Source organism: Plectropomus leopardus, chromosome 11 (genome assembly GCF_026936395.1).
Source record: "Plectropomus leopardus strain MGB_pleo_1.0 chromosome 11, ASM2693639v1, whole genome shotgun sequence".
Lineage (NCBI taxonomy): Eukaryota > Metazoa > Chordata > Actinopteri > Perciformes > Serranidae > Plectropomus > Plectropomus leopardus.
Window position 1 is genome coordinate 21144704 of NC_142186.1, and position 17797 is coordinate 21162500.

Sequence of the window (17797 nt, forward strand, 5' to 3'; positions counted from 1 at the left end):
ACAATACATTTTTTTTAATTTGAACAGTTCATTACAGTTAAAAAATAACTATGTTTGTCTGAAAGGCTGATTTTGCATAAACATAGTTAAAAGTGAATGAAGAATCGATAGTCTGACATATCAATAATTTAAGCTTGTCAGCTCTATAGCTTTGAATTAGGACTAAATGTGTCAGATACGTATCTAATCAACATTTAAGTATATACAAGTATTTGATCAAAGTCCGTGTCAGCAGATACCCAATGTAAAAAGGACTTCGATAGGGGCCAAAAAACTTGACCAGGACATCTCTAGTACGAGCTATATCAGATGGGATAGGATGAATTTGCGCAGTAATAAAGAGACAGCTGTGTTTACAGACAAGTCTGTGTCTGAACTGAGGTCTCAATCTGTAAGTAGTTTTTGGAGCTTTGCACCGGTGCACGCTCGTGAATGCGTGTACACACATACATGCACACACACACACTGTCAGAATGTAGTCATTAGAAGCGTAGTCCTACTAACAGGGCTGTCTACTGTCCCAGACAAACTGCAGGAGGAGGTGTCTGGATGCTTGCTTTTAAATTGGGTTAGTGGACCAGAGAGGGAGAGAAAGAATGAGAGAGAGAGAGGCATGGAGAGAGCACGAGGGAGAGTGGGAGAGAGAGAATCTGAAGTCTAAAACTGGGACGGGGTACATGAGAAGAATTTTCTTCATCAATTGCGGTGGTACTCCCCACTGTGTACCCCTGTATGTCACATGTAGGAGTATGTGTTTTTGTGAATGTACTACTACGTGTGGCTGGATGCATGTACCATGCTATCTCGTGAAAAGTCTATTTATTATGAAAAAGTTTCACAGCTGTCATTTTTTAATGTTTTCATACTTGAACTCCACTGGCTTCCCATAATGGGCTGGATATTTGTCTTATGCTTTGCTCACTTCAGTCTCCCACCCTCGGTTGATTTAGGAGCCAAATGGCAGCCCATTAACATGTGAGAATGATTGTGCAGCCTTGGGGTTGTAGCGCAGCAACCCACAGAGAGGGTTTTTTCGCCGCACATCTCTATGATTCTTAGTCTTTGCACTGTCGACGAGAGTTAAGCATCAAAGGCGAGAACTAACTATCCTCACCCTCAATCGCTCCCTCTGTCTCTTTTTGGCCTCTGGGTTCACACTGTAATTTGCTCTCTCTCTCTCTCTTCTGCTCTCCCTCTTTGTCTTTCTCTGTCTCTCCCTCCATCTCTCTTAGGACTTGGGAATGGGGAGATGGAGGTGATGAGGTCAAAGTGAATCTTCTCCTTGCTGAAGATGATTATGTCTTAACCTGCCGTTATTCAAAGGAGCAGGCCCTGTGGCCATGAGCTGGCCTGCCAGCCACGTGTCGGCAGTGAGAGGGCAACACCTCGGCACTGTCACAGAGGGAGAGAGAGAGAGAGAGGGAGGGGGAGGGAGAGAGGGAGAGAGAGAGAGGGAGCTGTGCAGTCAAATGGACTTCCAGGGTCAAATGTACAATGCCTGGCTATGTGTTTCAGGTGACTCACTGCCCCATAGATCCACTTGGTTGATGGATGCTTGTCGTTTGTGTAATGGCCTAGGTGTCAAATCTTAGACCCCCAAAGTGATTATGGATGCTAGTGACATCACTGGAAGCAGACATTAGATTATGAGCTTGCACTCGATATAAGAATGAGTCAAAGCTCCTGAGCAGATTTGATGTACCGCAGGATTTCGTGGAAACTGGTGATGCTGGTGGTTACGCCGGGGGTGTTAATTAAAATCCAGCTAATTAGCAGCCAGCATTGGTTAATTGGTCAGTCTTGGCTAGTTGAGGTAATCGAGAACAACACCTCGACTGTGCTCTGTCTCACTGAACAGGGCTCAAGGCTTCTCGGAGAGAAAACTGTTGAGTCTTCCACCTTTATCTTTGTCCCTCCTGACTTTTCTTTAAGCCTCAGACTTCATATTCAGCAGCCTCGGGCTTGAGCTATCTGTCTCCCCCTTTTTTCAATTAATTCTTTTTAAGGTGTGACACACTCTAAACTTTAATACACTTTCACAGATGGACTCAAATCACATGTGCACACAACCTGTAATACACACATAAGCACACACACGCTCGAGAAACATGTTTACGAGTGTCTTCACACACACATTATGGCATTTAGCGTAGGTAGGTAGGAAGTCAATGAGCACTTATCTGGAATCCACGCACACTAACAAGCCAGTGCGAGGTGTGAACACAGCTGTTTGAGTCACAACAAATCTAATACGCATTTCATCACTTCTTAAACAAGCCATCAGCAAGTCTAATGCTCTGGTATGGAGAGCGGCACTCAATGATACATGTGCCTTCAAAGCATTTTCTTAAACATCAGCACTTAGCACATCCTCCCCACACCTCTGCGTCACACGTCTACTGTAAGCGTTGCTGCTGATAAGTCAAATTTATCATTTTTTTGTGATTTACATTTATAAAACCAACAATGCCCTAATTGATAACACCAACAGCTGCCACAGTTTCCGTCACTGGCACCTGATCTGCATGAAAAGTATGTCTTAATCAGCGATTATCAAGCACCATGTGCCAGAATTGTGAACGCAGCTTCATTTTTCTTCTCTTCTTATTCTTTTTTTTTTTTTGGAACAGGACAACATGCCAGAGCCGTCAGTGTCACTCACGATTGAGCCAAGCGAGCTGTAGGGATTCACCCTGCGTGTCTGTCTCAGGGCTTAAGAGTTACTCTCTCATGACGCCTTACCATTTTAAACCTTATTTGGTTTGCAAAAGTGAAACTAAGCTCTTTCTGTGCCACTCTTTTTTTTTCCAAGTTCAATTTTTGGATTGCATAGCTTGAGACGGAGATAAGGGGGGATATGGGGATAACTTTTGGGGACAGTGGACAGCGAATTTCAAGTGGGGGTCACCAGGGGAAGGGAGAGAGCAACAGAGGGAGAGGAGGAGAGCACATGGGAGGATAAGGGGGACGGAGGTATGGAGCCCGGATGGGTTTGGGAGTGGGGGGGCTGAGTTTGGGGCAGCAAGACACTCCAGAGAGTTGACAGAGCTTCAAAGGGAAGTTTTCTGCTTTGACTGATGGGCCCCTAGAGTGAAGGGGACCTGGTGGCAGGCGGCATGCCCCGATCCCAGGATGCCCTGCGGTCTCCATGGCGCTCACCCCCCATCCCACAGTATTCAATAGAAAGTGGGGTTGAGACGATGGAGGTCAAGATGCGTGGAAGGGCTGCAGTAGATCACGGCTCAGTTTTTCATGGTATATTGCCCTTGGACCAAGAGTGTGAAGGACATGGTGGCTCCTTTGAATAGGAAAGAGGAAGGCTGGAATACCAAATGAACATTTATGTCCAAGAGCATACAATTCAATCCAGTGTTTTTGTCATTGCCATTAAAGGAGCTCGGTAAATCCTATTGCTGTGCTGCATTCTTCTGTGAATCAGGACAGCAAGTGTGAATGATAGCTTCACTGCTGCAACAAAACACCACTGTCATTAAAGTCATTTAGTCTCAAATTCAGCCCTCAGGACTTTTTTTTCCAAGTTCAAGTTCTGTCAAAGGCCAGATATAACCGTTTTCCCACTGCAGTTTCCCATCACTTTTCAGTCTACTATCTGAAAATCAGCTCTTGATTCTTACTGTGTTGATTACACTTTTTTTTTTTGTATTTGGTCCCTCACATATTGTGCGAGAGAGAGAGAAAAAAGAAACCTTATCTCCACTCTCAGAAATAAAGCGCAGAAATGAGCCTTTTGATCACTGGTGCTGCACCTTTATATTAACAAAAATAGGTAGGGATGCACTGATTTACCAATCGCACATCGCTATCGCCAGATATTCCCCTTGTTGACTGCATTGGACTTTTGGCAAATGAGATTATACTCACCCATGGCAGCAACTGATGTTTTTATGTTGTGTTACATCAATTTCGGGCAAGTTAAAAAACAGCGTTCAGAACTAAAGGTGTCCCAGGCACAATAGCAAATGTGTTTTGGAGGAACAGAGATCTTTCCTGGAATGCCGTTGGGTTAAAAAGATGCAGTAAACTCAAGGTGTCAGGGGATGCACCCTATTGTTTTTGTGATAATGTTACATTGTGAAGAACAAATCAGGGTTGAGATCAGTATTAGTAGTGGCCAAATTGTTTTAAACAATTTAAACATCGATATCCACCCAGAATTTCACAGTCAGAGTCAGTGCATCCCTAAAAAAAGATCATTAGTTGCAAATTTGCACCTACATACCATCAGGTTTCATGATAGCTGCAGCTGTAATCTTGAGTACAAAAATGTTCTCCCCGTGTCACAGTATTTCTGAGAGTGCATCATAACCACTGTACAGTAAATGTCTGTTTCGGGGCCAAGATAAATGACACCATCGTTCTCGGTCTTGTAACCGGGCTGATAGATGAGAGCAGGAGGGCTGTTTTTAAATGTGTCTCAGTAAACACTGTTAGGCCTGTGTAAACAGCAGCGCATTGATCAACCCTCTATTCATGATCAGCACGTCTCTGCCTGCACTGGATTAGTCAACATACCGACCCATCTGTTTGCTCCACTGTAAACTGAGGCCAATGTCAATGCCAAAGCCTAATTGGAATACTACACACTGTTGGGGCATGGTTGCATGGGAACTAGGGACTTATACAGATCTATTGGACTTTTTTTTCCTCCTAAAAATATGTTGTTATCTCAAAATGAAGATCATTTTCCTTTTAATATTCCACAAAGTAAAAAACACAATAAAGATTTAGATACTTTTACATAAAATAAAGCATGCTCATCAAAAACAATAGACAATCAAAATCACTCTTTTGCTTGTGCAACTCCTGTTGGGAGTATCTACAATAACAAGTGTGACAGTGTGTCAGTGGAAACCCCGGATCCATGAATATAGGGCTGGTGCCACTAACAGCTTCTCATCTCACTGAGCTCCTCAGAGGAATGGACAGCACTGGTTGGCTAGGCAGTGGCTACTGTGTATAGCAGAGAAAAGAGAGAGAGTTAAGAGAGTGACAGAGATGGAGAAAAAGAAGGAGCAGGAGAGAGAGAAAGAGAGAGAGAGGCATTGAAGCGTGGAGGGCAGCTGCATTGTATCACCCCATTTTAGCCCATTACACTATGTATGGGGGCCTTTTCCCCCCTCTTTTGCATGGTAATTATTTTCCAGCCCAAAGGTAGCTGCAGGCAACGTCAGCCACTGCGTCAGGGCCCACTGCATTAGCCGGCCATTGCATTATTTATTTGTACGCGGGCAGCCGGATGGATACCCCAAATCCGCCGAGACTCGGGGGCCTCTCAATGTCACCTCGTGCATTGTGGGAGGCAGTCGCGGCCGCTTGGACTTGCTGCAGGAAAGCTTAGGCAGAGAGTGGCTCAAGGGCAAAATAGTATTTGGGCGTTGGAGGACACATGCGTGGGAGTAATAGTTAGGTGTGTAATGTATTCAGAAATGGGTCAGAGGTTTAGTAACTGCCCTCGCTTATGCAAGAGTCAACTGTGAATGTTTCATTGTGACGCACTAGATGACCATCTAAGGGGTCCTACAGGACATCATTGAGTACCAGTGTAGTAAAAAGTATAAATAGAGGGTCATGCAGTTCATACCGCCTAAAGGCTTTTTGTGTAGCTATAGATGGTCACATGTAGTTGGCCACCCCTGGGTATCAAAGGTAAATAGATTTGATTTAAGTGTGCAGGAGCTTTTATATTATGCCACTCTCCCCTGTGTATCAATAAAGGGTTATTACACCCGAATACCAGTGGGCTGGCTAAGGTCACGGCATGTCATGCTTATGTGGAGAGGTAGAGCGACACGGCTCAGTGATTGTGACGTTTGGGAGGTAATACTCTGGCGTCCTCTTCTGTACTACAGCACACACACGGACATACAGAAGCACCCAGACGCTGCTCTGTTGGACATGTACCCCCATGACATGTCAGCCCCGGCCAATCGCACCGTAGCGCCCCGGAATGACAGCTGAACCACTGTCGCTGTCATGGCTCCTCAGTGTAGAAACACACACATGCACACAAACACACATCTCCGTGCAACAACAGCGATGCAACATCAACATCAACTCCCGCTGGCCCCTTGGATCTATCTCTCTGTCTCCCTGCTCGCCAGGCAGCTCAGCCGCACGAGACGCTCAGACGGCCTTGTGACATGACAGTGACAACGTACTGATGCTCCGGAGAGCAAACACAATGCTGTCCACTTCGCCCTGCGCTGCACACTTTCTCTCTTTTGACCCTAAGGGAGAAGATCCATGTTTCCATCTCTTCAAACACAGATACACAGCAAATTTACATTTTTCAGTTTGTGGTGTTTGCACAATTCAACTTTGGAGAGTTTTTCCTCTCATAGTTCACACTGTATATACTCTCAGTTGTGTTTTGAAATCATCAAAACTAGTAGCACTTTACTTATGTAAGTAGGTAGATGGATAGATAAAGTTAATAGCTCAGAATGAGAAAAAAAACTGAGAAAGGAAGATAGACAGAGAAAGAGACTCAGTGATAGAGATAGTTAGACTTTGCCCTGGCGCCCAGCGTTCCCTCTAATGGGAGCTGACACTGCTGAAGCGACCCGGATGGACGGAGGGGAGGACCAGCATATTGCAGGCGGCAGACCTCCCAATTATTTTTCTGGCTGATAAGTGCTGGTGCTTGTTTAAGGCTGCAGCATGGATGGAGGGATGGAATGGAGAGGGGGAGATGGAAGGATGGGAGAAGAAGAGGAGGAGGAGGAGCAGAGGGGATGTGGCTGGGGCTGGGTTGCATGGCTGACAGGTCTTGATCTGGCAGGATGGCTGGCTGTCACACACACAACCTAAGACGGGGTTTCTCCCCAGGGCTTATACATACACATACACACAAGAAGACACAACTTGCATGCACTTATACAGATCATGCATCATGTAAGCATGTGGAAACAGACAATAATTTACACACATGTGTTACACACACACACACACACACACACACACACTGTTTACATGCCAGTGCATACATACTGTATGGACTACTTTGAATGACAGTCTGTGGACTTGGAGTGCATACACACTGCATTTTATTGTTGATGCGTTACTTCTGTCGCATTCCATTTACAAATGCTGCAAAAGCTGTCTTATCCAGACAGCCTGAAAAAATATTCATTGAAATTATAACACAAAAACATCAAACATCAGACTTGATTTTTTTTTTAGCATGGCAGAACAAATTTGCACACACATTATCCGTTCCTTTGTATGTGGCCTTTTTATGCTGTAATTAAGCTGATGATGCAAACAATTCAAAGCCTTTTTTTTCCATTAAACCAATTTTGATAGTTTACACCTTCATCTCTAAACTGAAAAGTTTTGTGGTATTACATATTCCTGAAAATATACATGAAAATGTGAGTAAATTTCTGTTGTGATGCTTATGAGCCCATGGGTCCTTCAGATACACTATATGGACAAAAGAATGGGTCCACACCTCTTAATCATTGAATTCAGGTGTTTCATTTAGTCCCATTGCCAAAGGTGTATAATATCTGGATGAATGGGCATTCCCACAGACACGCTCCAAAATCTTGCAGAGTGGAAGCTATTATAGCTGCAAAGGGGGGGACCAACTCCATATTAATGCCTATGGATTCAGAATAGGATGTCATAAAAGCTCCTGTAGGTGTAATGTGTAGGTGGCCCAATACTTTTGTCCATATAGTGTTTGTTTGTGCAAAAATATTTTTGGGACCAGAATTTTTTTTTGTTTGTAAATGCACAATAATTCATCCACTTTTCATTTGTAGTTTTGCGTAATCAGTTTTTCCACATGGTAAAATAAGAAATGTTCAACAGAAGGTTTCTGTGTCACAGGGCCTTTTAAAGGATATGGTAATCAACGGAATAAATCTATGATAGATAATATTTATATTGCTTACTGTTTGCTTTGTGATGATAACCAGCTGGATCAGTGAAGTTATAGTATCTGATTTGTTGTGGATTTAAGGCTGCAATGTCCAGGATTTACTAAAGGCTCTGGTGCCTTGCTGGACAAGAAAGAGGGCTTTGCCGCTGGAGAGCGAGCCAAACAAATAATCAGTGTTTCTGTGCATATGTGTGTAGAACCGGCAATGGCAGTTGCATATGCTTGAGGAGCTCTGTTTGAGCAGGAATAGAGTTGTAACAAGCAGGAAGCAAAGACTAAAACCATTTAGCTGTTAGAAAAAGAAGAAACTCTCATTTGCTCCTTAATGACGGTCTGTGTGTGTGTGTTGTTTGCAGGAAATGTCAGGGCATGTATTTAAAATTATTTAACGAGTGTCGAAAAAAAAAACAAAGTTTGAGGACAATTCATTCAAATATAAGGCTTTTCAGAAATAATTATATACTTATGAAATAATTACATACTTGAGATCAGAGATGCTTCACATCAGACAAATTGTTGCATCCATCACATCAGGCCAAACCACGCAACAGCAGTTCCTCAGTGTCAGCTCCTGTCTAAACAGCCGTGGTATCAGTGTCACGACAGCCTATAATTTGCCTCATGTTAGCTTAAATGAATGCCATAATAAGGGTTATCCAATCCACGCTAAGTGTCATAATCCAGAGCCGAGTGGCTACATTACATTGGTGTCATTGCTGTGCTGTTAATGCCTCAGCGATCACGGCTCCTGCTAACATGGCCCACAGCCAGAGGAGACCGAGTACCATCAGAGGAGAGGAGTTGTCTGTTTGATTTCATATCAGCCAATAAAACCTGTCTCTGTTTCTCCCCGAGAACTTTTCGCCAACATTTCTTTTTATACTTTTTTTATTCCACCTCCTTTCTGCTCAGCACAGAAAAAGAAAAAGCAAGCAAGAAACCCTTCCTCAGTCTTTTTACAACTCATACTGTGTATTTATTGCAGCTCCTTTCATTATCTTTTTTGATATTCTTTATGCATTGCCCAAGAGGAATTTTCTTTTGCCTAGCTGGGGTGCAGCTTCAGCAACTTTGCAGAGCTCCCGGAGTGGCTAGGGGTTAAGTAAGTATCATTCAGGGATGCTTCCACAGGTATGGCCATATTGAGGAACAAATTGGAGTACTGTTGGGTGGAAAAATTCACTAACCGCCGCACTAACCTGCCAGCTTTACCTATTGTATAGCCCCTTGTATTTCCATGTACAAAAACCACTCTGGGATACTTAGTTGTGCAGTTTGAGGTCCCCCCTAGTGAGGAAGCCTTTGTGTGTGCCTTCTCTCAAGCAAGAGTCACTCCTTTTTGCTTTAATTACAGTAAGTACAGCAGACCCCCCAGGCTTGTTTAAACAGATCAACCAGCAGAAGAAAGAAGAGAATGCTAATTAGTCCCATAATGTTGCTGACCACGCTAGTTCCTTAGCACTGCTGAGTTTTATTGACATAAGAAGGACAATAGGAATCTGTATTCAAATGACTCGCTCTGCCCTCGTGTGAGGGTGCAGCTGCCGTTGTGTAGGCTGCTCCTTACCACATATTTTTATTGTATTGTTAGACAGAGTGAAATTAGACATGACGATAGGAGCGAGTCGATATGTGTTTGTGTGTACCTGTTTTGTTTTGAGTGTCAAAGCCTGTGGGATTTCACCATTAGGGTGTACTTTGCTGTTTTACATGTGTGAATATTGGAAAAAAAAAAGTGTGCGTGCGTTTCCATTTCTGTGTGTGTGCATGTGTCAACTCCCAAACCTCAACTTCGGTGCAATGCAGAAAGCTCCTAATGCATTCCATGTTTCTGAGCCGAGGAGCTGTATGTGCGTTTGTGTGTGTGTTTGTGTGTGAAAGAGAGAGTCAGAATCAGGATCAATACTATTGACCTGTTTACCTTGGTGCCGAGCATACAGGCCAGCACTCCGGTTTACCACTTGAAACATTAAAACCAGACTATTAGTAATACTTTGGTCCTTCTCTTTACTTGATTGGACGACCTGCACTGGGGCACTTTACCTAACAGAGACGGCACAAGAGAAGAAATGGGGGTGAGAGGTGGACGGAAAAAAAGGGGGTTAAAGAGAGAGGGAGAGAGACCCTGAATCTAATCCTCTTGACTTAAAGCCATCGGGTTTCGCCCATGTCTCGACGCTCGCCTCTAGACCTGATGTGGTCACTCAACCCTATCGAGCTGCAGGGCATTGTGGTCCGTCCGTTTCTGCCACACTCACCCCCCCACCTCCACCCTCAGGCGCTTTTGTGCTCCCAGCCTCCCCGACCCCCTCACCCCCTCTCCTTTTCTCATCCTCCTCCACACCACCAAAACAGAATTTCTTTAAATGCTTAATTTTTCCCCCCTTTGGCTTCCTTTTTGCAAGCGCCCTCTCACTTGTTTGTCCATCGATTTTTCATCCCTCTCCAGCCGCTGCCCCCTCCGCCTCCTTCCCGTCCTCCTCCTCCCTCTCTTCCTCTCGCCTCTCCCCCCAGCCCTTCGCCTGCATCTCCCCAGTCTCTACCGCTCTCCTCTGTTGTTGATGCAAACTGATTTATTTATTTATTTTAAGCTTGTTGCCCAGGTAATTTGTGGCAGGTAATGACTTTCAGTGAATCTACTTTGTGCTCTTTGAATTCTTTTTCCGACCTTTGCATCATCCAGGCCCATCTCCCTGCACATCCCCTTTGTCCCATTTGCTCTCCTACCTTTTTTTTTCTCAGTTTCCCTCTTTTACCATCTCACTGTCTCTCCCTCTCTCTCCTCTCCGCTTTCTGCCAGTGTATTTTTAATTCCCCAAGATATTGGTGGTGCGCACTACATGCATGTGTACGTGTCTCTGAAGCCCACCTGAGGAGGTGATTGACACCTGGCCCTCTGCTGTGGAGGCCTCTCACTTCTGTTTTCCTCCTTTTCCAAACCCCCCTCCCTCCTTTCTCCCCTTCTCCAGCCATTGTTCTTGTGTCTATTGGGGCATTTGAGGAATAGTACAAGTCTCTGGGAGTTGAGAGGAAGGAAAGTAAGGCAGAGGTGGAAAGGAAGTGGCTTAACATTTGCCTAAAGTAATTTGGCGGCATTTTCCTCGTTCCGTCGCCCTTTTAGAAACAATGATATCAAATGAGCATTCTAATTCAGGACGTGAAGCTAAAGGAGCCCTTTTTCTTGCACGAAATGATCCCCGCATCTCGTTAACTGGCAGGTAGGGCAAAGAGGGCGAAGAGGGCTGCTGTGTGTTTGTGTGTAGGCATGTGAAATCTCAAGATGTGAACTCCCCCACCTCCCAAACACACACACACACACACACACACACACACACACACACACACACACACACACACACACACACACACACACACACATTTCCACCTGCACTCCTCTATCTCTTTCTTCTTCTCTCTCTGTCCATCTCTCCTTTTTCTTGCTCCCTCTTCTTCACCACTGCGGCCCCAGTAGCTTTGCTACATTAGTATTCATAGGGGGGACTATGTAAGGGGGGTAAATGAGGCTTCTGGCTGCTCCCCCAGCCAGCTGGCATACTGGGGCTGGCTTTAGAGCGGGACTGGACACTTACGGAAAGGAGTTGGTACTGGGAAGAAATAATGACTGGGGCAAGAATTACAGTAAAATGGCTCAGGGTGTTTTAGTTTTAACAGAAATAACCTTCATCTACTGTATACATTACAGTACAGCTTACTTTACTTTGCTTTACTATACAGCACAATGCTAAAAGGGCACACTGTCACCCTCTCCTGATTGTAGATGCAGAATTATCCCTTAAATGAATGCTTTCAGCAAAGATCTGCAGTATGGTACTCATATTTCATTATTTGAAGGACAATAAAGCGCGTAGATTAAAATAGCACACCGTGTGAACAAATATACAGCTCACTTCTGAGTTTGGTAATCAAAAAACAATAAAAGTTTAGCATGCTGAGTTTTCTTGCCACTTCCTGTTAATGCAGACATAAACTCTGGTTTCTTGCAGTGAAATTTCCTTCACTGAGACCCTTGAACAAAGTGAGGATGTTTTTTTTTTTATTTATTTTAAATATTAGCAGATGTCTAAGAAGAAGCAGCCTTAAAACACACAATTCTGTATTGTTAAATTTTGACAGAAGTGCAGGGTCCTAATGGATGAGTTTGACTGCATTGTGAGTGTGATGGGCAGGTGTCAGTGTATGGAAACCAGCTGCCTGGTCCCTCCAGGAGGGGACAGTAGAGAGCAGGGAGACCACATCCCTTTATCCAGGAGGAGGACAGGAGGAAAGAAGGAACATGAGCAGAGTCCCTCTTCACATCACAATAGCCACCAAGAATCAAGGAAGGAGATAGTTTAGTTCAGAGCAGAGAAATCAAGGGGGAAAAAAGCATTTTTCTGATTTTAAAAGTTCGCTGAAAGTGTGGGAAAAAAGAAAATCTCATAAATTCTAAATCATATTTTAAAAGTTAAAAAAGGACATATTTGTACACATAGTGGTCACACATAAACACACATAGACACACTCATACTTATATTGTAGTACTTCCCTCTGGCATAATCCAGAGGTCAGGGCAGAATTCATCACCCTTAATCATGCAGATGAACATGACCTTGGCCGGCCTTGGCACCCGGTCACATCAGCACCCTCATCCAGCCTAGCTTTGCATCTCTGATTGTGTTAAATCATGTTTCCCTAACATCAGCAGACACCGGATGGACAGCATCCTTCTCTAAGCACATCCAGAAAAGGATAATTGCCAAGACCTTTAAAAGCCTTTCAGAAAGAAACGGGGAAATCAACATAATTCAGATGAAGGGGAATATCGGAGACGTAAAGTTAAGTATGCCAGGCAATATTGGGGGGTGGAAAAAAAAAGATGCAAGAGTTTTAAAATGGTGGGTCCTTGGCATTATTATGATGATTCGTTTAGCCATGCAGAGTGGGCCAGCCCATTGGAGGGCCCCTAAATGAAGAGGCTGACCTTCAACAAGCCCTCTCTCTGTTCATTAGCCACGTGGTGCTTATCTACAATAACACTGCTGAGGAGAATATGAGGCCAGCGGGCCCGGCCAAAGTCAATGATGCACTACAGGTGGAAAGATGAGAGTCTAAATTTAGCTTAGGGTGCTAGTCTTTTACCCTATTACCCCTACCGCCCCAATCTCCCCAAAGCCCCATTAAAAAATTTAAAATATATTTAAAGTTCATATTATATCAAGTTAACTTTCAACTTTACTTGTAGATTTATAAAAGAGAAATTGTTAAAGGGTAAGATGGAGATCACTACGTTGTGTTCATAGCTTTGTAGGTTTCTATGCGTACAGGGTTTTTTGACATACATGTTGCAGTTTTGAAAGGTGCAGCATATCTCGAATAGAGTTTAACCCATTGAAACCTGGAGCAACATAAGTTTTCTTGTGCTGCTTTCAGAAGCCTTTCACATGTATCTAAACCTTTGAACCCTGAGCAAATTGCTGTGGTTTCTTTCAAGAAACATGGAAAAAAAGAAATGAGCATATTGGTAAGAAATGTTTTGCAAAAACTGCAAGAAATTAGTAGATTAGAAAATTATTTTGAAAAGCTAGGGAAAATGTCTAGAGGAAAAAAGAAAAAAGCCTGGGAAAAACTTTATTAATACCAAATGATCATAATTACATATTTAAAAAATATGTTACAGAATAATTAGAATTTTCTTTCAGATCAATTCCATTTTTAACAATGTTATTTATTAATTATTATTAACATTTTTAGGAAATTTTCTTGTACTTTTTACTAATTAATTGCTAATTTTGGGGTAATTTCTTCTTTTTGTTGCTCATCGTCTTCCCTCCCTTTTTGAAAGAAATCAAGCCAATTTGTTAAGGTTTCAAAGGGTTAAACTGATATGACAAAGGTGTTAAAACTCTAAATGAGTACCTGAAATGCATGCAGCAATGTATGTTAAATTTCAGATGAATGATCAACCAGATCAATCATTTTATTTGTGTTTCATTTCCAGACAAAAGTGGAAGAGTCTAAACTCCCATTGGCTCATGTGGTGTCTCCATTTGGTGTCATGGCTGGCCATTTATTTCTACAGGATTCTTAAGGTAAGAACAAGCTGCTGTGCTTTTGTCCATAGATATCTGACAGAACTCAGTCTCAACTAGAAAAGTGCTCTCAGTAGAGATCAGCAGATCTCTGCCAGACGGTCGAGCTGATAGCAGCCACTCCAGACAATTCTTGTTATTCCAGCAGATGTACTGCAGCACATTTAATAAGATACAATATAATTATGAGGCAGAACGTATTTTTAATAAGCAAATCACAGCTACAAATCTTTGATCCATAACAGTCATAGCTGGACTTTTTAAGGTATTATATTTGTCTGTAGGCTGCAGTACAACAGAGAATGAGATAACAACAACAAACAAACCCCCAAAAATACAGTCACTTATAGTAGACACAATACCCATTGGAATTTACCCTCCTGGCACCCTTACTTTCAAGATGGCGATGAAGATAACAAAAGCGTTTGAGTTATTCATCTCGTATCATGCCAAACTTAAGTGGATCATACCATATCAGGTCTGCAGATGCTCTGGTTCCAAATTTTTTTACTGATGTCAGTTTTGAGGAGGCCAAAATATGGCCTGCAACAGATGGTGAGGCTTGCTCTTTTGAGCTGAGCAGTTTTCCTAGACAACTTGCATCCCTTATTGGCTGGTTAAGAGGAGTGAGGAGTCAGCATTCATAACAGTCAGCAAACCAGATATCTCAACGATTGTAAACCAGGGCAAACATGAGGTCCTCGAGCATACAGTCATAAATGTGCACACAAAATATGAGGCTGATTGATCAAGTAGTTTGCCAGATAAGCGGCGGACAGACAGATACATACACTCACTTTCGCATACACACATAGAACCAAATGAATCCCTTACATGCTTATGCCTGTGGAAATTTAAAAAACATACAAACAAAAAGTTCCTCTCTGCTTTCTGTGTTTTAGGACAGAATAAGGAGCAATCAGATTGATAATATAACCACTATATACCATCTGTAAGTGGCAAAGTAGAGTTTAAAATAACAGTGTGCAAGTGGCCAAAGTACCAGTGAGTGTTAGCCCAATTCAGGCACTGATATGGGGGTTGGGAGGGGGGTAAATAGATGAATAGAGAGTAGAGAGGGGGAGAGCAGACACAGAACGTGGTCGATAGTGTCAAAAGCGGATGACAGATCTAAAAGAATGAATATTGATCTTTAGGGGGCCTTTACTCAGGCGACCTGTGGGAGGTCAGCCTGTGTAATTAGAGCAGTGGAGGTCTAATGCTGAACTGGGGATGAGGCGGGCGTTAGAGGAGAAGGCTGGAGCTGGGAAGGATGTTGGAGACAGTATCACACTTGGACATTAGATGTGGATGTAAAAAATGTGCTAAAATTATTACAAATGCTTAAAAACTGTCACCTAAATTTTCTTTTAATCCCTTGATTCAACTTTTGCTTTCAGAATGTCAAAATTCCAGAGTCCCCCTCCTGCTGCTGTTTCCATCCCCGGTAAGCTGTAAAAATATCTTTTTTATGTAAAAAAATTAGTGCAGTGCCAGTGGTTTTGTGTGGCGGGAGTTGAAGTGGTAAATGTGGGCTCAGTGTGACATGGATAAGGTGCTGTTTATTGGAGTGGGCTGGCGGAGGATTAGAGTCCATACAACCCCGAGCTACAGACGCTGCTCCAACAGGGTTCTGCTTGATGATGGCACTTATCTAAATGTGCCTCTCTCTGCCTATCTGTCTATCTTTTAGTTCGTAGTGTAAATACACACTCGAATATAGTGTGAACATGCATTTTCAAGCGTATTTACAAACATGGACACACACATAGACGGATGTATACAGGCACAGGTCCATATATAGTCGAACTCACACCCACAGACTCACACACATGCATCCGCTGTCTCTTTATCTGTCTGGCTGTGGATAAATGCGGACAGCGTAGACTGAGTGTGGCTGTAATCCGTGTATCATTGGCTTTATCCACTGCAGTTGCACTGCTGATTTAGTGCTCCACAGCCTTAGTAATGGGCCCCTGACACACATGCAGAGCACACACAGTACAACATGTAGTGCGTTCACCCACACATGCGTTGTCCTCCTTAAGATGTTACTGCTCACTGGCTGACCCTTAGTTCAGACACACATATGCACACATGTTTATGTAAAGATAAAGAAACACGCAAGCATGGATGTAGTCACAAAGCATGAGCTCACACACACCCACCCACACGCTGACAGACACACACTTCAGCAGCAGTGTGGTTGTCACCGCCCGGGGACGTCTCATGGTAAGGTGAACTCGGAGTGAACCTGCTCCAAACATAAATAACATCTCTCTCTCATCTCTCCCCTCAGTCCTTCTTCCTACCCTCACTCTCTTTTTCTCTCTTTCTTTCTCTTAAGTCCCTCCCTGTTCCTCCTTTCCAGTTTCCCTCACTCTTTCATGTGCGTGGTGATACGCAAAGTATAAGCATTAACACAAAGGGATGTTACGCATTCTCGCAGCTCACAATACCCACACACAAACATAGTCTTGGAAACACCTGAGGTCATGCCTTGAAGTACCCTCGCTAGCACACGGCAACTGTACGCCACCATTGCCACAGTCACATCAAAGTGACTTTCAAAAGACTTCAGATCATATTTTATTAGGTGATGTCTTAGATCTTTTCTTGGCCAAAATTGCTTCTACTTCTCTTGCTTAGTTGTTTCTGCGACAGTACAGTCATCCTACCTCTAAGCGAAGCACCGAGGAACACAATCAGAGCACACAATGCAACATCTATCACTAATAACCCAACACTTCCTCGTGTTTCTAGCTATTTATATCAGTGACTGCCCCCCAAACCCCACTCTTTATTGCTGCTGGTCCACATCTTCTGTCCCCTTGCTTGCACTTCCTGTTAACACATGAGGCGTTTATTGATAGGCCATTCCCATTAGTGCTGTTTACCTGTCAGGGCTCACTGCACTAATGAGAGAGCTTTGGGGAGGAAAAATGAGTAGGGACGGTTAACCACTAATGGATGTTTACAGCCTCCCTGGATACTACTGTGTTTGCTGCCACCTCTGTTGGTCCTGCTATCACTAGCCCCAGACCCGTTCAGCAGCTAATTGGTACAGCACTGAAGAGCCAGTCTGGGCCTATTTGATTATCATGGGATTAGGATGGGTGGAGAGAGCAATGGTAAAGGAAGGAGCCAGATAAGTAGGGGGAGGATTGGCGTTAGAAAGTGGGAGCTGCAGTCGGGGTCGTGGGGCCTAATCGATATCTAGAGATCAGGGGCTTTTGGAGTGCAGACATTGGAGTGGGAGCTGGATGGGGGTTTGAAGGGGTATGTACGAGGGTCACAACATCAGCCCTACGTCAAAAGGTTCTCTTAAAGCACTATTAGTGCTGGTGGTGAAGGGTAATTGTGCCATTAGAGCTGTAAGTGATACTAAATGGTGCAGGTATGGTAAAAGAACTACTGCGTATAGTGAGCTGGCAAGTGATCTAATGTAAATCTCCAATCAGGCATCTTAATAGCTTATGTATCCTTGAGAAAAGCACCCGTAATTATTTCAGCCTGACAGGTGAGCTTAAAATATCTCAGTCCGAACAAGCCAACTTGCCGGAGTCATTTGATATGGTCTTGGGAGCAGAGACCAAATAAATTTTATTTGTTTTATTTGCTATGGTTCTTTCTTATGCAAGCAGGGAGTTTTTTCTCTAGTGCGTTTTACAGTGTTGAGCCTGGAAGGCCAGTTTCTCAATAACACTGCTATAAAAGCACGTACAGAGAAGACTCCACAATGTACTGAGTATATGCATTCTATACTGCATGATCTCCAGAAAAGATCCATTTATGCTTT

The 17797-nt window shown here is 43.4% G+C and overlaps 1 long non-coding RNA gene across 1 annotated transcript in view; it reads left to right on the plus strand.

The window, feature by feature from the left end:
* LOC148188255 (uncharacterized) overlaps positions 1 to 17797 on the plus strand; it is a 209167-nt gene that overhangs the window by 104550 nt on the left and 86820 nt on the right. Inside the window, exons 6-7 of the long non-coding RNA XR_015778062.1 lie at positions 13908 to 13998; positions 15399 to 15445. This is a non-coding gene — a long non-coding RNA (uncharacterized LOC148188255). The remainder of the gene's footprint in view (positions 1 to 13907; positions 13999 to 15398; positions 15446 to 17797) is intronic.